The sequence below is a fragment of the Phyllobates terribilis genome, unplaced genomic scaffold, assembly GCF_046119375.1.
Source record: "Phyllobates terribilis strain yellow unplaced genomic scaffold, ASM4611937v1 Scaffold_1__5_contigs__length_1240528914, whole genome shotgun sequence".
Classification (NCBI taxonomy): Eukaryota; Metazoa; Chordata; class Amphibia; order Anura; family Dendrobatidae; genus Phyllobates; species Phyllobates terribilis.
Window position 1 is genome coordinate 797,249,879 of NW_027362761.1, and position 24,710 is coordinate 797,274,588.

General features: G+C 40.5%; 2 protein-coding genes across 4 annotated transcripts in view; one reads left to right on the forward strand and one right to left on the reverse strand.

Annotated features, from left to right (window-relative positions):
- LOC141151678 (sulfate anion transporter 1-like) overlaps positions 1 to 17,435 on the reverse strand; it is a 68,653-nt gene extending 51,218 nt beyond the window's left edge. The window contains exon 1 of one of the 2 annotated variants that reach the window (XM_073637073.1): positions 17,244 to 17,435. The gene's annotated coding sequence lies outside the window, so the exon portion shown is untranslated. Of the gene's footprint in view, positions 1 to 15,903; positions 16,206 to 17,243 lie in introns of those variants that run through there. The other variant, XM_073637071.1, reaches the window with a different exon arrangement.
- The window catches only part of IDUA (alpha-L-iduronidase), a 157,624-nt gene that overhangs the window by 57,536 nt on the left and 75,378 nt on the right, over positions 1 to 24,710 (forward strand). The gene's annotated exons all lie outside the window — the stretch shown is intronic.

Consider the following 24,710-nt stretch of genomic DNA (forward strand, 5'->3'; position numbering starts at 1 on the left):
TGCTATGTATGTTATATTTGATTTACATATATCCTGGGGCTCAGTAATTGGGTCACAGTATTAATTAAAGGTGGTATATATCCTCCTTTGGCTCTAGGTGTATCGAGTGTTGAACTGAGATAAGCTCCTCTCCCTCTCCCTGTTTTATTGTGGGAGTTCACCTCCGCACTGATGGGAGTGTGGACTGGAGGTTCGTATCCTGGTATGCGTTCCACATCTTGGAGCGCATGTCTAGTGACCAAGACAAAGAATGGGCTCCTCATATATGCTGCTCATCTTACGCTACAAGTTTGAGGTCTTTGCTGAAAGTTGTGCGACCATTGATGTCGTTTGCCATTCCAATGAACTGGAAGGAGCAGAAGGACCATATAACTGATTGTTACTTCTCCATGATGAATGTATCCAGTTTTTCTTCTAAGAACAGGAGGTCTATTGAATATCCCAACCTTCCTTCTGCAATTAGACCAGCAGGACTTGGTGTCCTCTAGGCCTTATAGTTACATACTTTTTAAGATTGAAGTTAGACATACAGTTAGGTCCATATATATTTGGACAGAGACAACATTTTTCTAATTTTGGTTCTAGAAAATGAATTTTGGACAATGAATTTTAAACAAAACAATTCAGATGTAGTTGAAGTTCAGACTTTCAGCTTTCATTTGAGGGTATCCACATTAAAATTGGATGAAGGGTTTAGGAGTTTCAGCTCCTTAACATGTGCCACCCTGTTTTTAAAGGGACCAAAAGTAATTGGACAATTGACTCCAAGGCTATTTCATGGACAGGTGTGGGCAATCCCTTCGTTATGTCATTCTCAATTAAGCAGATAAAAGGCCTGGAGTTGATTTGAGGTGTGGTGCTTGCAATTGGAAAGTTTTGCTGTGAAGTACACATGCGGTCAAAGGAGCTCTCCATGCAGGTGAAACAAGCCATCCTTAAGCTGCAAAAACAGAAAAAAAAACATCCGAGAAATTGCTACAATATTAGGAGTGGCAAAATCTACAGTTTGGTACATCCTGAGAAAGAAAGAAAGCACTGGTGAACTCATCAATGCAAAAAGACCTGGGCGCCCACGGAAGACAACAGTGGTGGATGATCGCAGAATAATCTCCATGGTGAAGAGAAACCCCTTCACAACAGCCAACCAAGTGAACAACACTCTCCAGGAGGTAGGCGTATCAATATCCAAATCTACCATAAAGAAAAGACTGCATGAAAGTAAATACAGAAGGTTCACTGCACAGTGCAGGCCACTCATAAGCATCAAGAATAAAAATGCTAGACTGGACTTTGCTAAAAAAACATCTAAAAAAGCCATCACAGTTCTGGAAGAACATTTTTTGGACAGATGAAACCAAGATCAACCTCTACCAGAATGATGGAAAGAGAAAAGTATGGCGAAGCATACCACATCATCTGTAAAACACAGCGGAGGCAGTGTGATGGCTTGGGCATGCATGGCTGCCAGTGTCACTGGGTCACTAGTGTTTATTGATGATGTGACACAGGACAGAAGCAGCTGAATGAATTCTGATGTATTCAGAGCCATACTGTGTGCTCAGATCCAGCCATACGCAGCCAAACTGATTGGTCGTCGTTTCATACTACAGATGGACAATGACCCAAAACATAAAGCCAAAGCAACCCAGGAGTTTATTAAGGCAAAGAAGTGGAATATTCTTGAATGGCCAAGTCAGTCACCTGATCTCAACCCAATTGAGCATGCATTTCACTTGTTAAAGACTAAACTTCAGACAGAAAGGCCCACAAACAAACAACAACTGAAAACCACCGCAATGAAGGCCTGGCAGAGCATCAAAAAGGAGGAAACACAGCGTCTGGTGATGTCCATGAGTTCAAGACTTCAGGCAGTCATTGCCAACAAAGGGTTTTCAACCAAGTACTAGAAATGAACATTTTATTTACAATTATTTAATCTGTCCAATTACTTTTGGTCCTTTTAAAAACAGGGTGGCACATGTTAAGGAGCTGAAACTCCTAAACCCTTCATCCAATTTTAATGTGGATACCCTCAAATGAAAGCTGGAAGTCTGAACTTCAACTACATCTGAATTGTTTTGTTTAAAATTCATTGTGGTAATGTCTAGAACCAAAATTAGAAAAATGTTGTCTCTGTCCAAATATATATGGACCTAACTGTAAGACCATCGAGTTCAACTTACAACTTACCATGGTGATCCAGGTCAAAAACCTCATGAAACAGCTGCTAATTGCCCCATATTAGGAGATAAATTCCTTCCCGAACCCACATACGGCAAGCAGACTAGTTCCCTGGATTAATATCCAGGAAACTAGTTATTCATATAACATTCGATAACATTATCGAATTTAGTATCCATAACCTGTCATATTATATCTCGCAAGAAAGGTATCCAGGCCCTCCTTGAATGTTTTTAGTGAATCTTCCATTACATCACCAAGAGACAAAGAGTTCCATAATCTCAGTGCTCTTATAGTAAAGGATCTGCATCTGGGATTATGATTAAATGTTCTTTCCTCTAGATCAGGGATGTCAAACTCAAACACATAGAGGGCCAAAATGAAAAACTTGGACAAAGTCGAGGGTCAACCATTATACAGTATAATAGGCCCCACATAGTCCTCCATTCAGAATAATGGGCCACTCATAGTCCTCCATACGGAATAATGGGCCCATATAGGGGTGGTGGTTCTGGTGTCGCGGGCCAAATGAAACCACCATGCGGACCAGATTTGGCCCACGGGCCAGAGTTTGACATGTATGCTCTAGATGTAGAGGATGCCCTCTTGTCACCATTGTAGGTTTAGGTTTAAAAAGATCATTATGCAGATATCTGTACTGTCCCTTCATATATTTGTAAATTTTACTAAGACCTCCCCTAAGCCTTTGTTTTTTTCCAAACTATTATAACCCCAAGTTTGATAACTTGTCTTAAAATTGCAGTTCACCATTCCCTTAATAACCTTTGGTCGCTCTTCTCTTCACCTGCTCTAGTTCAGCTATGTCCTTTTTACACTCTGGAGCCCAGACTGTACTGTACACAGTATTCTAAATGTGGCTGCATTAGTGACTTGTATAGCGACAAAACCATGTTCTTGTCACGAGCATCCCGTGGTTTTACCCAGTGTTTTGCCATTAAGTGCATAAATTAGACATTTTACTTCCTTTGCCCATGTGCATGACCACACATTTATCTCCTTTGAACTTCACTTGCCATTTTTCAGCCCAAGCCTCCAGCTTGCATAAATACTTTTGTAATATTAAATTATAATTTTCTGTGTTGATTACCTTGCAGAGTTTATTATGATCTGCAAATATTGAAATTCTACTCTGTATGCCCTTTATAAGGTCATTAATAAATATGTTAAAAACAAGAGGGCCCAATACTGACCCATATGGTACCGCACTGTTAACTGCTACCCAATTTGACTATGTTCCATTAATAACAACCCCCTCTAGATAACATGCATGGCCTTAACCTGATTATGTCTGGAACTTACCTCTTCATAGAAGCTGATCAGATTAGTTTGACAGGACTGATCACTCATAAACTGTTACAGAAGTATTGTTTACTTGTGTTTACTTATGGTGATCTTAGGTGAGTTGGTAAGTATTGTTTTCTTAAAGGGAATCTCTCACCTCGGTATCTGTTATTTTCCTGCTGATATGAAGGTAATCTGCAGATAAATAGTGTTACAATGCAGCTCGGACACTTTACTGAGTGTGCAGCTACTGGTAAAAAATGAACTTATTTCTTCACTTGAGCCACTGGCTTTCAGTTACAGATGCGCTGCAGAGCAGGCTGTCAATCAAAGTCCCAAGGTGTACTTATAGCTGCTGCTCACAGTTCAGTGCCTGTAATCGCTCCATGCAAGTTTCCATGACTGTAAGCCAGTGGCTCCTGGGAGGAAATAAGGGACAAGTTCCCTTTAACTTTACCTATGGCAATTTTAAAGAGAAATCTAACAGATTTAGGCAGTAATAATATGTGAGTATCAATATAATCCATCACTAACATCTGCCCATGTAGGACTAAGGATATAAGCGAACCATCATATAACAATAAGATAAAACGGGAAGAGCCAAAAGGCCCAAAATGATGATTCGAAAAATTGATTTTATCAAAATATATAAACTTTATTCTCAAAATACATACAGATAGGTAGGTGACTAGACATACACAAAAACTACAAAGTGTACTAAAATGACGCACCTAGTGGAAACAATCTCTCCATGGTCCTATGAAAGGTCATTAGGACTCCTAAGGGTAACCAGATATATAATGGTGGAAGGTAACATAACACACAAGCTATTATAATATCATGAAAGCAGTATATATATAATTCCTGTGTACACTGTGCACACATGCTGAGAATAGTTACCTGTAATTAGAAGGGCCACCCAGCGGTCACCACCACCCATGCGCCAACCCCAAGGGGTTGAGATTATTTCCACCAGGCGCGTAATTTTAGTACACTTTGTAGTTTTTGTGTATGTCTAGTCACCTACCTACCTGTATGTATTTTGAGAATAAAGTTTATATATTTTGATAAAATCAATTTTTCAAATCATCATTTTGGGCCTTTTGGCTCTTCCCGTTTTATCTTATGGCAATGTTAGATGACCTTGTGCCCTCTAGGCCTTATAGAAGTATTGTTTACTTGACTTTACCTATGGAGCCCTTAGGTGGCCTGGGTCCTTTAAGTCTTAGAGAAGTGCAAGTCCCACCAAATGCTATTAGGTCTTTAGCCATATCTGGAGTATGTTTTATTAGATCAGTAAAGTTCATTGAACTCCAATCAGTGTAGAGTAGAGTTGACCTAGATAGTTCATGTTAATGTTTAATGCGAGTATGCCAGCCTCATAGTAAGTACAATTTTATAGTTCTAATCAGTGATAAGATGGATATTTCATGCAGAAACTGGTGCCAAAATCAATTAGACCTATTGTGTTTGTAGCAATGTTGTTTGACATTCCTTTATGTTTTGTATTTCCCGGTTTATACTTCTATCCACCTCTGGCTTGGCAGGTATCTTATTCATGTTTCAAGGACATGTAATAATAAAGACATTAGATGGGTTTTCCTACAAACAAAGTACGTTTTAACCCCTTCCCGACCCGTGTCACAGCGTCTGTGACATGGAGGGATCGCGCCCCTGCAGAGCCTGTGAGCGGGGTCGCTCAGGTGTCACAGTTGCTACTGCAACTGGACATCCTGAAGTTGACCCCACGGGGGGTGGATTAACCCCCCCGTGTCTGGGACCCCTCCGATTGGCAGTTTCATTTTCACTTTTAGTGAAACTGCCAATCGGAATGAATTAAATATTTCACCAATGAAAATTGGTGAAATATTTAAATCTGGGCATGGCCTGATGCTTATAGCATCAGCCATTGGCTGGGGGGAGTGTCACCTCTGTCCCCCCCCCCCAGATCTGATTGGGGCTAGTGTCCATGTGACGCTAGCCCTCCAATCAGATGTGGAGGAGGATGTTCACTATGGCTAATCAAACTGCCCAGCTTTCCCCTCCGTGGAAGCTGAGAAGTTTGATTACCCACATCCAACGGCGACCCCAGACCCGCCAGAGACCTGCCAGAGACCCGCCAGCGACCCCCGCCGCCAGCGATCCGCCGGCGATCCGCCGCCGCTGTCACCGCTGGTAATTATTTCCCCCCTTGTCCGATTTCAGCCCCCACTTAGCCCCCCGACCACCCCTCCATCCCCTACCACCCCCCCCCTCCACCCCAGTCCAATTTCCTACCGCTCCCTCTCCCACATCTTCATCCATCGGCTGCTGCTCTCCTTCTGACAGCCGGTGTACGGTGATCACAGGCAGCAGCAGGCTCACTGTGAATCCCCTGCGCCTGTGATCACCGATCATCCCCCCTGTCCCAGTGATCATCCCCCTGTCCCAGTAATCACCCCCCCTGTCCCCAGTAATCACCCCCCCTGTCCCCAGTAATCACCCCTCCCTGTCCCCAGTATTCACCCCCCCATCCCCAGTAATCACCCCCCCTGTCCCCAGTAATCACCCCCTCCTGTCCTCAGTAATCACCTCCCCCTGTCCCCAGTAATCACCCCCCCATCCCCAGTAATCACCCCCCCTGTCCCCAGTAATCACCCCCCATCCCCAGTAATCACCCCCCCGTCCCCAGTAATCACCCCCCCATCCCCAGTAATCACCCCCCCTGTCCCCAGTAATCACCCCCCCTGTCCTCAGTAATCTCCCCCCGTCCCCAGTAATCACCCCCCTGTCCCCAGTAATCACCCCTCAGTCCCCAGTAATCACCCCCCCTGTTGCTGCTACTGCCGACTTCCTGCCCCCCTTTCTGCCCCCTCCTACGCCTCAGCGCGCCCCCTCCTGCGCACCGTGTGCCTGAGTGCGCCCTCTCCTGCGCCCCGTGTGCCTGAGTGCGCCCCCTCCTGTGCCCCGTGTGCCTGAGTGCGCCCCCTACGCCTGACAGTCCCCTACGCCTGACAGTCCCCACACGTGACTGCAGAAGGTTACACCAAGCACTCACACACACACACACGTACACTCACACTATAATAAAGTTTCGATTTTTTTTTTTTACACACGCACACAGCACACAAAATGTCCTGCCCGTCCCGCTCATCCTAGTCTAGGGCGTACTCAGCTGAGGAGGCTATGTCAGGTTGGTGTGTGTGTTGTAGTGTATGTGAGGTTGTGTGTGTGTGGTGTATACACTACACTATACCACACCGCACACCAACCTGACATACACTACACAATTTGTGAAGCACATGGGGGTGCTCACTATGCATCTAGATAAGTTCCCTGGGGGGGTCTAGTTTCCAAAATGGGGTCACTTGTGGGGGAGTTCCAATGTTTAGGCACACAGGGACTCTCCAAACACGACATGGTGTCCGCTAACAAATTGGAACCATGTTGCGTTTTGAGAGCCCCTGATATGCCTAAACAGTGGAGCTCCTCCACAAGTGACCCCATTTTGGAAACTAGACCCCCCAAGGCACCTATCTAGATGCATAGTGAGCACTTGGAACCCCCAGGTGCTTCACAAATTGATCTGTGAAAACAAAAAAGTACTTTTTTTTCACAAAAATTTTCTTTTAGCCTAAATTTTTTAATTTTCACATGGGTAACAGGATAAAATGCATCCTAAAATTTGTTGGGCAATTTCTCCTGAGTACATCGATACCTCATATGTGGTCATAAACCACTGTTTGGGCGCATGGCAGGGCTCAGAAGGGAAGGAGCGCAATTTGACTTTTGGAGCTAATTTTCCATTCAAAAAGTGAAATGGCGCTCCTTCCCTTCTGAGCTCTGCCGTGCGCCCAAACAGTGGTTTATGACCACATATGAGGTATCAGTGTACTCAGGAGAAATTGCCCAACAAATTTTAGGATGCATTTTATCCTGTTACCCATGGGAAAATTAAAAAATTTAGGCTAAAAGAAAATTATTGTTAGAAAAATTAAAATGTTCATTTTTTTCTTCCATGTTGCTTTAGTTCCTGTGATGCACCTGAAGGGTTAATAATCTTCTTGAATGTAGTTTTGAGTAGCTTGAGGGGTGCAGTTTTTGGAATGGTGTCACTTTTGGGTGTTTTATGTCATGTACACCTCTCAAAGGGACTTCAAATGTGATGTGGTCACTAAAAAAAATGGTTTTGTAAATTTTGATGGAAAAAAGATAAATTGCTGATGAACTTTGAACCCTTCAAACTTCCTACCAAAATTTTTTTTTTCCAAAATTGTGCTGATGTAAAGTAGACATGTGGGAAATGTTATTTATTAACTATTTTGTGTCACATCACTCTCTGGTTTAGCAGAATAAAAATTCAAAATTTGAAAATTGCGAAATTTTCAAAATTTTTCCCATATTTTTGATTTTTTCACAAATAAACGCAAATATTATCGACCTAAATTTAATACTAGCATGAAGCCCAATATGTCCCGAAAAAACAATCTCAGAATCGCTAGGATCCGTTGAAGTGTTCCAGAGTTTTTACTTCGTAAAGGGACACTGGTCAGAATTGACAAAAATGCCAAGGTCTTTAGGGTCAAAATAGGCTGGGTCCTGAAAGGGTTAATCAATAGATCTTGGAATAGTAATACATTGTATAATTGGATATATTAAATAAAGTGATGCTGTGCTGAGATAATCTTATAAATGTGCCCCTGCTCTGTACTGTGTAATGGCTGTGTCTGACCGTGCAGGGACATGGTCTGATCATACCACATCTCCTGGGAAGGGGAGGATGCAAAAAAAAGTATACAGACAGGACAGCACAGGATCACAGATGATTCTTTCTGTGAGGTAAAACATTTTCCTGCTCGTTTAAAAATCATGTTCTTCGTAAAAAATAAGGATGGGTCCCCCATGCAGTGCATTAATTATTGGATTTTGAATAAAATCACAATGAAAGATCACTATCCATTATCACTTAAATCAAAACTCTTTGACCAAATCAACATTTTTAGTTTAGAAAATATTCAAAAATTAGAATTTAGAAAAAAATTAGATTTTCACAGTGCCTACAATTTAATTTGCAATTAGGCGATGATATTCAACACCTATGACTGTCATTATGAAGGTGTAGTCATGACTTATGTTATGCCCCAGCCCTATTCCAGGACTTGTGATTTCCTGTGCCAATATGCTGTAGAATGGACAACATCTTCATTTTCTCCAAGAATCTGAGCTCTCATCGTCAGCATGTCTGTCCCCTCTTTCATAGATTCCGGCAAAATATTTATATGCAAAATGCCTCTTTGATCACAAAGCTGATGGGTCTCCAATATGTAATTTGCTTGAAAGACTTACACATGTATGCTAAAAAGGTTTCATCAATTCTGGACTGGCGAGGATCCCTTCAAAAATTTCTTGTCTGCTACCATCAGTTTATCAAGAACTATTCCCAAATAGTTTCCCCTTTTACAACCCTTACTTGGAAGGGTGCAAATTCTAAGCACTGGACAGACACTGCAATTCAAGCTCTCAGTCTTCTCAAGTCTTGTTTCTTCTCTGCTTTGGTTCTACATCATCCAGATGTCAACAAGCTTTTTTTTTTCTTGAAGTATATACCTCCTTCATAGGTGTTGAATCCATTCTCTCTCAGCCTTCTTGTGAGCTTAGAAAGCATCCATGCAGGTTCTTTATCAAGAAATGATCCCCTGCTGAGCCAAATTATTCCATTGAAAATAGGGAACATGTTGTCATTAACCCCTTCACGATGCGACCAATTTCCTTTTTTGCTTTTTCGTTTTTCCCTCACCTTCCCAGAGCCGTAACTTTTTTCATTTTCTGTCCATATAGACATATGAGGGCTTGTTTTTTGCTGGACGAGTTGTACTTTTGAAAGGCATCATACATAGTGCACTGGAAAATGTGGAAAAATATTACAAGTGGGGAAAAATTGTGAAAAAAAAAGCAATTTTGACATTGCTTTTTGGGAATTATTTTTAAGGTGTACAGTTTGTGGTAAAAATGACCTTGCAATATGATTCTGCTTATCAGTACAATTACGGTGATACCAAACATGTCCAGTTTTTTTATTATTTGAGTGATGAAAAATATAGATGTTTGCAAAAAAAAAGAAAATGGGGGTTGTGTCGCCATTTTCCGACACCCGTAATGTTTTCATTTTTCGGTCGATGGACCTGCATGATAGCTTATTGTAGCTGTATGATAGCTTATTGTTTACGGGGTAGGATGTTTTTATTGATACCATTTGAGGATAGATGTGATGTCTTGATCACTTGTTACAGTATTTTTTTGTGGAATTGCAGCGATCAAAAAAGCATAATGGCGTTTTTTCCTTTTTTTTTTCGTTGGTGTTTACCGATCGAGTTATTTTTATATTTTGATAGATCGGACATTTCTGAATGCAGCAACACCAAACATGTAATTTTTTTAATTTCATTATTTTTATTTTTAATAGTGGGAAAAGGGATGATTTGAACTTTGAGTTTTTTAATTTTTTTTCATATTTTTAGAACATTTTTTTTTTTACTTTTCACTGTTCTTGTTATTCTTGAAGCTGCGATTATCTGATTGCTTGTCCTATATACAGTGATGTAACAGCATAGCTGTAAATAGCAGAAATCACGATCTCCTTTGAAGCCCGGACACAGATCTTCTACACCTAAACTTTGGAGTACAATTTGTCTCGAAATTTTGGATAGTCTTAAATTCATAAGATTTCATTGGACTTTTTCTCTACTTAATATCTTCAAAGTAATGGACAAACCAAGAGCATAAATTTAATCCATGGAACAATATCTTCACTTACTCTCTATTACTAATCAGAACCAATTGCTGGATTTCCTTTTGAGTCTCATGGTAAGTCTTCTTTTGCCACAGTTTTTGTTCGGATGCCCAGTCTTCACCTGCCTATGCATCTTAGAGTATACAAAGATATATATTTTTCCTGTAGCAAAGTGGTTGGGATTTATTGAAATCTAATGTCCACTGTACATTTTTTACTAAGCATAAACTTGCAGTAAATATGCATTTTACTTTCAGATTTTCCTCGTAGACTTGAATGATTGATGGAAAATCCGCAAATAAAAAGTTACGGTCATCTCTTTTCAACCACAGTCTTGTTTTCTTGATCATTAGAACCATTCCAAAGTCCTTAGGTTACTTACAAAACCTTGATATTTTGCATGTTTTGCTTTTTTTGTTAACCTTTTATCACTGTCAGCATCAGTAGGGTTTAGGAAAGTTCTGTAATCTTTTACACCACTACAATGGTCTACTTTAAGGGTAGGATTGCTTCCAAAGTACTGTCTGGCTGGAGTTTGCATACTGTCTAAACCTTTGTGTAGTTTTCTTGTTAGTTAAGTCGTTAATATATAAACCAATTTACACGTGTAATGCTTATTGCCTACACAACACGTGTACGTTTTGTGTACGAATGGGTTACATATGGTTAACAAACCCACCCATGTACAAAAGGGCAGTCTACTCACGTTTTTGCTTTTGTGTACTGGAGGGGTGGTGGAGAATTGTTCTGAACAGCAATACATATAAATACTACATACCATGTTTCACCAGAGAAAATGGTGTATTGTTTAAAACCGTTTTTTATTTTAAATGTATGTTTAATTAGTTTTTTTTATAATGCTTTCTTCAATTTCACATGTCACTATCTATGTTGTGTATTTAAAATTAAAAAAAATCAGAAATGGTGCCATTTTCACACTGACCACTAGGCTTCATACTTCGTGTTCTGTACAGAAGACTTTTCAGCAGTCTTATTATCATCAGAGACAGGAATACAATGAAAGGTATCACTTCTACATTCAGTAGATAACACAAGATCCACCATTCACAATAGGTGATTTTACAGCTCACCTCCTATTTTACTTGCACATTGACCATTGCCCTGGTCAGTCTATTGCTGAGTCAGTCTGTTCCTGCTGTTGTCCATGTGCTTAATGGGAAGTAGGAGTCTAATATTAGTTACGAGTGTGAAAATTTAATTTTACAAAGATATTGATATGAAATTAAGAAGTGAACTGATACCTATGAAGCCCTTCATAAATATCTATCTTTAAGCCCTAAACACTCTTGTAATTAGCTATATTATTACATTTTCTACACTTCTCCTTTCCTGCTATTTTCTACTCTACTTCCTGTGACATTTTGTATGAGCAGAGTCTCAAACAGGACGTCACAGGAGACTGGAGTTACACTCACTTCTCTGTAGCATCTATCGCTCCTCCTGTAACAGGATGTCATCAGGGGGTGGCACTTCGGCCATTTACCACAACTATTGTCACCGCCACCCCCTGATGACATCCTGGTTCAGTAGTGGTGATAGAGAAGTGACCACATTTTCAGTTGCCGCCACCATCACAGTCTGTGCTTCTAACATTGTGGTATGTCCCTGAAACAAATCTTCATCAGGAGGCTGTGTTAGAAGCAGTGTGAGTGACACCAGTGCCACCCCTCATGACGATTTATTTGAGGGCAGTGATAAAAGCTATGGCAAAGCGCTGTTGTTACTCACCATGCTTATAACACCGCCCTCAAATGAATTGTCATCAGGGAGCGGCGCTGGTGTCACTCCCACTGCTTCTAACACCACACTCAAGCGAATTGTCATCAGGGGTTGGCTCTGGTGTCACTCACACTACACCTATCACCGCTCCCTGATGATGATTCATTTATTTTAAGGGAAAAGACTGTGGTGTTAGAAGCAGTGACTGTGACTACGGTGACAAAAGATGTGGTCACTTCTCAATCACCTGTACTGAACCAGGATGTCATCAGGAGACTGCAGGGACAGAAGCTGTGTTAAGTGACCATAGCGCCAGCCACTGATGACATCTCGTTCCAGAAGGGGCGATAGACGCTGCAGGGAAGTAAGGGCAGCTCCATCCTCCTGTGTCCTCCCGTTTAAGACTCCTCTCAAACAAAATGTTACAAGAAATAAAGTAAAAAAAAACATAAAGAATGAGCAGGATAAGGAGAAGTGTGGGGAATTTCATAATAAAGTGTTTAGGGCTTAAAAATAGGTATTTATAAAGGACTTCATATGTATCAGACCAGCCCTTTTAAAAATAAAACTTCAACATTTTTTTAGAAAAGCTGACAAACAATTGGTCATTTTTTGATAACACATTCGCTTTAAAGGGGTTATTTGATTTTGACGATCCCCTTGCATAAAAAGTATTTGGACCTAACTATATCTCTACAAAGAGAAGCTGCCACTGTAGTGGATTTAACATGGTGATGTTTTTCATCGCCACCTATTCACTGGAATAAATGCCAGCCAGTTAATACTATCAACAACTGTACAGTACAGAGGTTTATCCAACAAAAACAACTGATTGCCGGTGGTTAGATAAGTGGCTTCAATGAAAGACAAGCATCTTTATACTGTCCTGAATTTGTAACTCCAGCAAGGTAAATACCCTTAACCATATATTTATAACAGCCTAGTTAAGACATTCTTGAATAATTGTAATCCTGCATCCTTTCATTTACGCACCATATTCTTTGGATTTTTAGGAGTGCAGCCAGATATCTTTCGACAAGTCTTCATCTATTGAAAAAGTAATATCTGATTTCCAAGCCTACCAATAATTCAGAAATGTATGTCAGCCAAGTGAACTAAGAATGTACAGAGATAAGGAGAAGGCTGCAGATGGAGATTAGAAAAAGAACTGTATGGTTGCAATTTTAACCAGTTCGCCCAAGTTTTTAAGAGTATTCTAGAAAATTTATCATAGACCATGGTTCATCATTTCGTCATGTGCAAAGAGCGTACCATGTTAATTTAACAGACAGGAATATGTAAGATATCGCCAGGTATTTGAGCAACTAGACCCAATAGGCTGTATAAAGAAAGTGGTTAGAAAGATAGGACACTCTAATTAACGCTTTATTTGTAGCTAAATGAGATCATGCAAGTGTAACAAGGTCATGCCCTATAAGGTCTGATACAATGATTGACTGCATTAAATATACGTATCTGATTTTTAATACAGTAATTGCTACTCTGTCCTTTCAGTATTGATTGAGTATAGAACAGATCGTAGAGTGCATGTAAATTATAGAGGACAAAGGGCATAGTTCCATTTTACAGTTGGCTCAATCATTTCTCGTTATGTATCTAATCCTAGATACGTAATTAAATTAATTTGCAATTTCTATGCGAAAACATAACCATGGATAGGAATTTTTAGTAGCTGAAAATATTAGTACTTTGAGGGAATTGTAATGCTTTAGTCGTGTTTTGTTATGTGGTTCCTTTGACCAGTTACTACATTTGTAGCTCAGTTTCTCCAGTTTTAGTCTGTAGATGACTGGAACGTATATGTTAGTGCACATGTGGTGCTCCAATTTAATTATATACATCTTCTGATATAGCCCTCAGGGTTGGACATGGGAACCATGGTGAAGGTGTGGGGGTTTGTGTTTGTATAATTATTATTATTTTTTTTTCTTTTACGCACTTATACAGTGCCATTAATTCCACAGCGCGTTACAGACAGCCTATATAGCAAGTTGGATATCATTTTCTGTGATTGCACTACATTTCCTGTGCTAGCCTTGTACTCCATCATGTAATGTAGCCTGGGGCGGCTTTCACGATTCTGATGACTACTTTAGGAAACAGACAACAAGCTTATTTGCAAACACTTAAGTGAAAGGTCAATGTAAAATAGAGTGGTTAGCTTTACCTACTTTATAAAGATGATACTAAGGAATAAGGTGAATTCAGTTTAAAGTGATGGCATATATCACTGGAGTCCAACCCCTTGGGCTCCCATCCATGTGAATGAAGGGGCTACACAAGTGAATAGGGCCAGCTGCAGTTTCCTGCACAGCTGGTGGCCAGGAGCACCGCTGTGTAGGAAAAACTAGCACTGCTGTCCATCATTCTCAGGATCAGTGGGATTCGCAAAGGTCCAACGTCCTCCAATCATAAAGTGATCAAGTAGTGGAGAACAGTGGGTAAATCTGCACTACCGGTTCTGTGTTTGCAATAAAGATCAGAACATTTATGTGGTTTTATTCTCAACGCAATTCGAAGTTAGCAAACTTCTTCATCAGGAGAATGATGAAGAAGTTTGCTAACTTCGATATGCATTGAGAATAAAACCACATAGATGTTCTGAAACCACATATGAGATCTTTATTGCAAACACAGAACCGGCAGCACAGATTTACCCACTGTTCTCCACTACCTGATTACTATGTTGGAATCTCCAACCTGTTGGGGTTACAGCAGCTGGTACTACTACCTTCAAAAGTGCTAACTTTTGCTGTGAGTCACACAACCTCACAAAGTGAGCAATTTCCCCATGCTTCTATCCTTCACTGATTCATCGGATAAGACGCTATTGCACTTGCATTGTCCCCCTTATTTTTCTATCAATCATAAATTGATGGCATATTCTAGTGATATACCATCACTATATAAGATGGATAAACCCATTTAAAGCTTGGAGATCTGTGAATGTAGCTCTTCACTATAATACAAACTATAGCTCGGATGCAGTACAAGTTAATGGGAGCCAGCCTGGTGGACTTCACCGACATGTCTGTCCTATACACAAGTACGGAAAGACCTGTCAAGCACGGGAACTACCCTAGGTCTCTTCTCACTTTTCTGCTCTTGTTTGCAAATTATATTTTATCGGACACACTGCCGGGTTTCAGTAAAGCGTAGATGTTTGTGATGAGGAAGGCTGTTCCTGTTTTCTGCTGCCCACGGTTCCGGAATCAATAATCACCTGACAAGTTCCCCTTTTTTACAATTAAAAAAACTGTAAAAAGAGTTTCAATGGTAGATCCATGTTTTTGGTTTCATTCATTCTGATACCCCAAAGGTGTGGTCATGAATATGTCTATATGTAATGTGATATGAATAAGGAATTCTGGATTCTTAGTAATTCCCTCCAGATAGATCCTTATAACCTTAAGTTTTATCTTCCTTTAGGCTCTATTTATTTTAACTTATCTCAATGTCATTATGAGATTGTTCTGGACTGAGGTCTAAGGGGTAACATTTCTCCTTATGGAGAGTGACACACCAGCTCTGGCACGTCAAGGTAAGGAGGCTTATTCGCCATGCATAATTTTCAATTATGAGATTGAAAATCAAATAGACTACCAAATAATGGAATTCATTACAGAAACTAGAAACAAGTATTTTCCATACTCCACAAAATGTTCTTCATGTAGCCATACTCTGGTTAATAAAATAAACATTACCCATGTCCTGTTTTTACCTTTTACCTGGCTAATAATAAAATCTGTACCTTGACTGCCCAATCTACTCCGACTCCCAACACTTTCTAAATTTGCCAACAATTTGCCAAATCAGAACATATTTTGTTACGTGAATCAAGAAAACATAAAACTCTAAATTGTTGCACCATTGTATACTTAATCTCTTACCTTAAGGAATTCGTTCTCTGTGGCAAAACTAGTGATACATGTAACTTATTAGGACGGAAAACAACTCCTCATTTCCGAGGGGTATTGCTGCTTGTTAGTTCAGAAGAATGCACTAAAAGTCTGTGCACATCACATATATAATAAAGTATGACGAAGTTCAAAGTACACAATTTGGTTTAGGTCTGTTCAATTACAGGAAGACGTGCAAACGAATGTACAGTTTACGAAGGAGCCGCATTTAAATAGGACATGAGATTGCTTATTAACTGTTCACAGGATGAAGATTGTGCTGAGGCAAACTCATAACTTTCCTGAACTTTGAGTTCATTCCTTAAGCGCTAGTTTCCGTTGTCTTGGACCTTGGAGGACTAGGTCTGTGTCCTGAAGTATCAGCCAACTATTGATCTAGTCCTGTGCTCGTATATTATCTCTTCATTTTCAAGGCTTCTAAAGCTTTTACTTGTATAAAAATAATAGTTATGCAACAAAACATAACGCAGGTTAAGACATTTCTTATTACACTTTGATATGCTAATTGTCTCTTCAGAGAGGAAGAGAACTAGAACTCTAGTGCCACCTAGAAGAAGTAGCAATCCTAAAAGTTGTTGGAGAGTCAATAGTGACATTTAGGATTGCTACTTCCTATAGGTGTCAATATAGTTCTAGTTCTCTTCCTCTCTGAAGAGACAATTTGCATATTTCCCAGAGGATCATTGCTGCTTAAGTCTCCTCACCTTGACATGCTTAACATGTCACTCGCCACAAGGAGAAACGTTACCCCTTGGATACTGTGATATGTTATAATTCTTTGTTGTCATTTTTATTAAACAATTCCTTTAACTTGGATATCAGTTTGACAAACTAATTATTATGGAGTGGTTATGTTGTAGGTTGGTTAAGTGGCTGACAGACATCTTTGCATCTCTTGTCCTGAGACTAAAAAACTTGAAAGTTCATGATCTGCAAAGATGGTTGATCTAATTCCTTCCAGTAAGGCAAAACGAGAACATTTTGGCCGACCCTTATAAATATTAGATTAATGGTAGATAGGATCTGCTAACTCAAATCTAAGATGTCTGTAGGGCTCTAAAAGGATATGTCACCACATTTTTCTTCCCAATTAGTGCAAAAGTCAACACAGCCATGTATTCTGAAACAAACACTGGAAGTAGTACATGTCGTACTGAAAGGTTTAGGGACCTGTTGTAAGATGTTGCAAGACAGTATTTGAAATTTCTCATCTTTTGTTGTGAGTGGAAGCATCCAGAAGCAATTACAGATCATACATACTCACAGAGTGGGTCTGCCAAGTGCTGAAACGTATGGGACATAAAAATTACCTTTTTCTCTGTTGCATCACTCACGGCAGGGTTCCACATTGTTTCTGGAAGTGACATTAGTACCAGAACTCTGCATCAGGAGCTTGATGAAATGGAATTCCAAGATCGCCATAAGCAATGCCAAGTTTCGGTCATAGAGATATGAATCACAATCACGCAGTCACTGGACTCTTGAGCAGTGGAGAGTGTTGTAAGGAGACATAAATCATATTTCACTATCTGGAAGTTTCAAGAAAGAATCTGGGCGGATGCTGCGTGAATTCTACCTACCAGAATGTATAATGCTTAAAGGGAATCTGTCATCAGGATCTTATACTCCAAACTAATCGCATATAAGTAAAGGTGCTTTAATGATGATTAAATCCTTACCTTTCTTATAGAAATCCATTTTGTTATTTTAAAGAAATCCATGGTTGAAAGTATATTCTAATGAGTTGCAAGTATAGTGGGTGGGCTCTCCTGCCTCTCTCCCTATTTCCCACCCGCTGTCTGACTCCTGTCCCTGGATCACTCATGTTTTCATGACCTGTCAGTCAGAGACTGAGGGCAGGCAATGAGCAGGGCAGAGAGATAGTAGATCTATAAGTGCCACCTACTTGCAACGCATTAGCATACTATTTCAACTAAGGATTTCTCTAAAAGAGTAAAACAGTAAAATTAAAAATCTATGAAAATGAACAAATGAAAGTCAGACATTGCTTTTCAACCCTGCTTCCACAGAATTAAAAAAAAAAATGAAACTCATGAAATAGGCCTGAACAGAAATGATGGTAATCTTAACTTAATATTTTGTTGAACAACCCTTTGAGGCAATCACTGCAATCAAACGATTCCTGTAACAGTCAATGAGACTTCTGCACCTCTCGACAGGTATTTTGGCCCTCTCCTCATGAGCAAACTGCTCCAGTTTTCTCGTGTTTGAAGGTTGCCTTTTCTATACAGCATGTTTCAGCTCTTTCCAAAGATGCTCAATAGGATTTAGTTCAGGGCTCATAGAAGGCCACTTCAGAATAGTCCAATGCTTTCCTCTTTGCCATTCTTGGGTGTTTTTAGCTGTGTGTTTTGGGTCATTATCCTGTTGCAAGACCCATGACCTGCGACTGAGTCCAAGCTTTCTGACACTGGGCAGCACATTACTCTCTAGAATCCCTTGATAGTCTTGAGATTTCATTGTACCCTGCACAGATTCAAGACACCCTTTGCCAGATGCAGCAAAGCAGCCCCAGAACATAACAGAGCCTCCTCCATGTTTCACAGTAGGGACAGTGTTCTTTTCTTGATATGCTTCATTTTTCCGTCTGTGAACATAGAGCTGATGTGCCTTGCCAAAAACTTCCATTTTTGTCTCATCTGTCCATAGGCCATTCTCCCAGAAGCTTTGTGGCTTGTCAACATGCAGTTTGGCAAATTTTCAGTCTGGCTTTTTTATGATTTTTTTTCAACAATGGTGTTCTCCTTTGTCGTCCCCCATGAAGTCCACTTTGGATCAAACAACAATGGATGATGCGATCTGACACTGATGTTCCTTGAGCTTGAAGTTCACCTTTAATCTCTTTAGAAGTTATCCTGGGCTTTATAACCTTTACCTTTAAAATGCTTGTCTATAATTTTCTTTCTAATCTCCTGAGACAACTCTTTCCTTTGCTTCCTCTGGTCCATGTTGAGTGTGGTACTCACCATGTCACCTGACAGCACAGTGAGTATCTGTAGCCCTATATACAGGCCCACTGACTGATTACAAGATTATAGACACCTGTGATGCTAATTAGTGGACACAACTTGATTTAACATGTCCCTTTTGTCACATTATTTTCAGGGGTACCATCATTTCTGTCCAGGCCTATTTCATGAGTTTAATTTTTTTTAAAATTCTGTGGAAGCAGGGTTGAAAAGCAATGACTGACTTTCATTTGTTCATTTTCATAGATTTTTAATTTATTACTTTTGTCAGATTCAGGACCTGTCGGCTCCCTGCGCTGCTATACATGCCGCCACCAATCAGACGCCGAAAACTGACGTCGGCTTGCTAGTCACGAGCGGCGCATGACAGTGACGTCATGCGCTGCTCGTCTCACGCTGAAGTCAGCTGCCGGCTACAGAAGAGGACATTGCACGTCATGGGAGAGGAAGTAAAGAGAATAATTTATTTTTTTTATGTTTTGGAAAACAGACAGACGTTATACCATGAAGAGACCCATGGGGTCATTATACAAGGAAGAGGTCCAGAATGAGGGTCATTATACCAGAATGTGGTCCAGGTTGGGGGATATTAAACAAGGAAGGAACCCAGGATGTGGGTCATTATATCAGGATGCGGGTTATTATACCAGAATGGCGTCCAGGAAGGAGCCCAAGATGGGGGTCAATATACAAGTAAGGGGGCCAGGATGAGGATCATTATACCAGGATAGGGGTTATTATACCATGAAGGGGCCCAGGATGGGTGTCATTATACAAAGAAGGGGCCCAGGATGGGGGTCATTATATCAGGATGGGTATCATTATACCAGAATGGGGTCCAGGATGGGGGTTATTATACCAGGAAGCGGCCTAGGATGGGGGACATTATACCAGAATAAGGGGCATTGCTACAGAAAGGGGCCAGGATGGATGACATAATTATAGTAATGGGCCCAACACAGGGGACATTATACCAAGGAGGAACCCATGATGGGGACATTAGTACGGGAAAGGCCCAGGATGGGGGACATTATAACTGGAAGAAGCCCAGGACAGAGGATATTATAGCAGGAAAGGGCTTAGGATGAGAGACATTATTACAGGATGGGAGCCATTATTACAGAAAGAGGCCCAGGTTGGGGGACTTTATTACAGGAAGCAGAAAGGATGGGTACATTATTACAGAAAGAAGCCAGGAGAGGGGAAATTAATACAGGAAGGTGCCATGATGTCCTCATGTTTTTATAGAATGTTTTTATAGGATCTAGAACACTACAAAGGCCCTTAGATCTGGCCAACATGGAGATTGGGTCCCAAGTTCAAATTTTGCACCAGGGCCCATGGGACTCTAGTTACGCCACTGACTATGATCATCCAGAATTATCTCTCCCCAGTCAATTTTCTGTTGGAACATTAGGAGAAACGATTTGACCATCAACATAACAAACTTGCAGATCAGGAAGACATTTGAAAAAGAAACCCCTAAAGAGTGGGCTTACTCAAATTGGCAAGCTGACAAAAGCCTAGTAAATTCGACTTAGCAAATAACATTTTTAGCTGACAATAGTCCACAGTCGGGCCACCGCAACAAAATGACGGTCAGTCAAGATGATCAAAATGATCAATTTTGTCCTCTTTTATGTAATTTGTATGGGCATCTGATTAGGAAAAGGCTCAGCTTTGAAACGATCGCTTCTCTGTGGATGGAAAAATGTTCATGTCTGGAAAGTTGTGATGTAAAATCTTCACTTCTTTTCTATTTCCTTTTGGATTTTGCTGCTTTCTCCATAGTAGTTAAAAGGTTTCTCTAGGTTCCAGTCAAAACAGTTGAGTAGATGGCAGACTTGAAGATAAAGAATAAAACATAGGTACATTTAGTTCTATATGTGCCGAATTTCTTCACTCTGAGGTCACTTTAGGAGACTAATGATATTATTTTATGGAATTCAGGTGAGCCATAAATACAGGTCAATAAAGAATGCAAGTTGCAGATTGCTTTATCTTACATTTACTAATCAAGGTATTAAGCAACATATAAGTATCATAAGTAACTGTGGTGTTGGAAAATCACTACATAGTGCCAACTACATTGTAAAGCTTCATTTTCACTTGCACGCACAGATTGTACGTATGCATATCAAGTACTGTCCTGACAAATTTGTGCAATAATGTCCCAAAGCAGGGCAGTAAAGATAACCATCATTTAACCTACAGTGCACTCAGACCTTATTTAAGTACCGGTATGTCAAATCTTTCTTTGCCCATTGTGGACTTTTATAATTTTTCTTTTATAAACTGCTCTTTTCTTTCTTTATATGCCAATATATTATGCATGTGATTATTAATGTATTAGTGTACTGTACTTGTGTAGTTGGGACCCCCATAAGTCTAAAATTTATTACCTATGTTTATCACCTATGATTGTAGCTGGAATTAACCTTGAAATTTTAACTCGCTGAATTGCAAATTAATAACATTTTTTCAAAGTGACATATGACTACCCTGGTGAACCATAACTGAGGCCAAAATAAAGCAGAGAAACACTCACAGAACCTGTTTTACTAAGTTGGCTGGTAATAAAGAGATATTCCCATAATATTAAAGGAGTAGTCTCATTTTATTAAATTGCTTTAATTAGTTAGACAGCATGAAAGTAGGTAAGTTTGCAATTGACTTGCTTTTCTATCTGCTATCGTTCTCTGCTGTGAGAGCTTTTAAGGGCATCTGTCACTAGGGTCAACAAGCTGTCTATATGGGTATGAAGGTCATGGAAAGTCGAATGAAATGATACCTTCATATCTGCAATCCAATGAATAGTTCCCAAGAAATCTATGTTTTTCATATATGCAAATGAGCTGAAAGGATTTATGGGCCAGATTCAACTTTCTATGACTTGCATGCCCATATGGACAACTTAGGAGAGTTGATCCTACTGACAGATGCCCTTTAATCTTACATCGTGTACAGCTTATTTCCAAGGAGCTCATGCACCAGAGCCTGGCAGAGTTTGCACAGTAGTTACATACCTGGAGAGGAATCAACATCGCAGTCATCTCTCTCCAGCCCATTGATTGCTATACAGCAGTCAGCTGTTGCTCCTTTCCTCTAAGCTCCTGAGCTGTTATCAGACTTGTAAAATCACCAGATCCTGGCCCCCACCATTGGCAGCTTCCAGAGCAGTTCACCTAATCATGAATTTCTTTAGTGAAATGCACTGTTATCACTATATGCAGAAATGGTGATAACAGTGTAGACTCCGAACAAGCACTGATAGACCCTTAATGTGTAGTACCGGTTTGTGTCCTGGGGAAGAGGTCTGAAATGACTTTGGAGCGCGTTGACTAGAGAACCTGAAATAAAAATTTCATTTGGATCTTCATTGTCTACCAGCAACGCCGATAAACCACATTGGCTCCTTTTTTTTCTCTTTCCTGGTCGGAAGACCCATGGATATACAGCAGCTGTTTTCATGCTTATTCATGGTTGTGTGTCACACAGCCTTATCAGGTTAGCATATCCTTTATTTGCATTATTGTTATTCTCAGATAAGACCCTATTTGCACTTTTATTTTGCTCCTAGTTTCTAGTATATGCTACTGATATTCCACTACTTTATAAGATGGGATTAATCATATAAGTACAAGAGTAAAATTGCAAAAAATTAAAACACTTCGCTACAATATTGGGTAGAAATGGGAGAGAGCTCACCACCTAATACAGGTAAAGGATAATGTGAACAGAGTGCTTGGATTCCAAGTAATTGGTCCAGTAGAAAATCAATAGTGAAACACCAGGTGTCACTCTAAACGTCACAATTTAGATGAAGTAAAGTAGAAAATCCAAGTGACAAGGTACCATAACCGATAAAATGGTATATAGTGTAGATCCACTAGACTGGACAAGCAGTGAAAAGGCATTTATTATACTCACAAAAGTAATTAAAACAGGGCTTAAAAACAAATGCATGGAGCAGTCCACCTTCTGTCAGATGTCAAATGTATAGCCTAACCCAGGGTTTAGCCTTACAAATGACGGCTTTTTCTGGGGTGGATCCAATTTGCATGAATTTCATCACTGCAACTCATAATGCAACTTAGTTTTCATGGAGCCGATGTGCCTATATACCCTCCCAACAATGGCCAAGAATGCTCCTAATGAGATGGCAGATGTTGCCCTGGGGAATCTCCTCCCAGACCTGAATAAGGGCACCAGTGACCTCCTGGAAGATCTGTGGTGCTACTACATAATGCCCCAGAGGTTCACAATTGCATTTCGGTCAGGAGAGTGTGATGGCTAGTCAATGGCATCAATGTCATCAAACAGGAACTGCCTAAACACTCTGGCCAGATAAGGCCATACATGTCCTGAACCAGGAGGAAATGAAAGCCCACTGCATCAGCACAAGGTCTGACAATGGCTCTGAATATTTCATCCCAGTAGCTAACGGCATTTAGGGTTGGCTACCATGTGGAAGTTTGTGTGATCTTTGAATGATATTTCTTTTTAGGCCATCATTGTTCTATCACCTAACCGGTCACGCCAACGATCACCTCCACATTCTTTTATGTCTATGACATTTTGTAGGGCTCTGCCAGTGCTGCTCCTATTTCTCCTTGCTCAAGAGTGCAGATATCCGTCCTGCTACTGGGTTGATGCCCTTCTATGGTCCAGTCTGGCCCATGCCCTGGTTATTGCTCCATGCTCTTTAAACTGTGCTGGGAGACACCAAAAACCTCCTTGTGATGGCAATTATAGATGTGCCATCCTGGAGGAGCTGGACTACATATGAAACTTTAATGAGCTGTAGGTGCTGCCTTATGTTACCAGAAGTGACAAGGATACTAATAAAACACAAGCACAAAGACGAATAACAAAGCAGGTGAAATGGATTCTCAGTAGCTTATGCTTCCTTAGGGTGGGACCAGATTGTGGAGCAGGCATCATGCAGCCGAGACTCTTCCTACCGCGACAGCCAGGTGCCTTATGATTTTTTTTTAACAATGAAACGATAGTTGAACTTTAATTTTTAAACCTTTCCAAGATTTTCTTGCAAAACACAACTTTGTGTGTACAAAGACATACAGATATGGCACTACTTGCCATGTCCTATGCCTTATTTAAAGTATGTTAAAAATTGACCATTTCTTTGTGTCATATGTTAGGTAAAAGTCCATGTCTGGATGGATGTGCATGATTTGACATGTACAAACATCTATAGGTTACTTTACATTTTCCTTTACTTTTGTGCTACGCTTCAAACCAGCTTGACATACTATAAATGGTAAAAGTAGAGCAGAGAGGATGGTTGCTTGTAAACTAACTTATCTTATAAGCAACATAAACATAGATGTTAGTGTAGCACCCTGAGGATTCGGCTGCTACAGGGGTATTGCACCTCAACCCAGAGGTGTGATATTCCACTCCCGGGTAAGGATGGAGTGTGGGACTGAGTCCAGAAAGCTGCATGCACTACACACATCCCATTTCCGAGGAACAGACCAACGGTACTCCCACTTAGAAATGTGCAGGTACGACCGAGTCTGTTCCTGGCTGGAGTGGGAGGGGGGTGGTACATCCCAAGTAGTGTAGGGGCAGATAGGGGGAGCAGCCTGGGTAAAGATAGGAGCTCATTGGGTGCTGGTCACCTGAGCTCACACATAGAGGGAGTATTTAAGGTGGGCACCATCTAAGATCAGGGTCAGTCTGAGAGAAGTCAGAGGAAGAGGAGCAGAGCAGTCCCAGAGAGAGTGAGAGAGGAGAGCCAGAAGGACCCAGAGAAAACAAGCA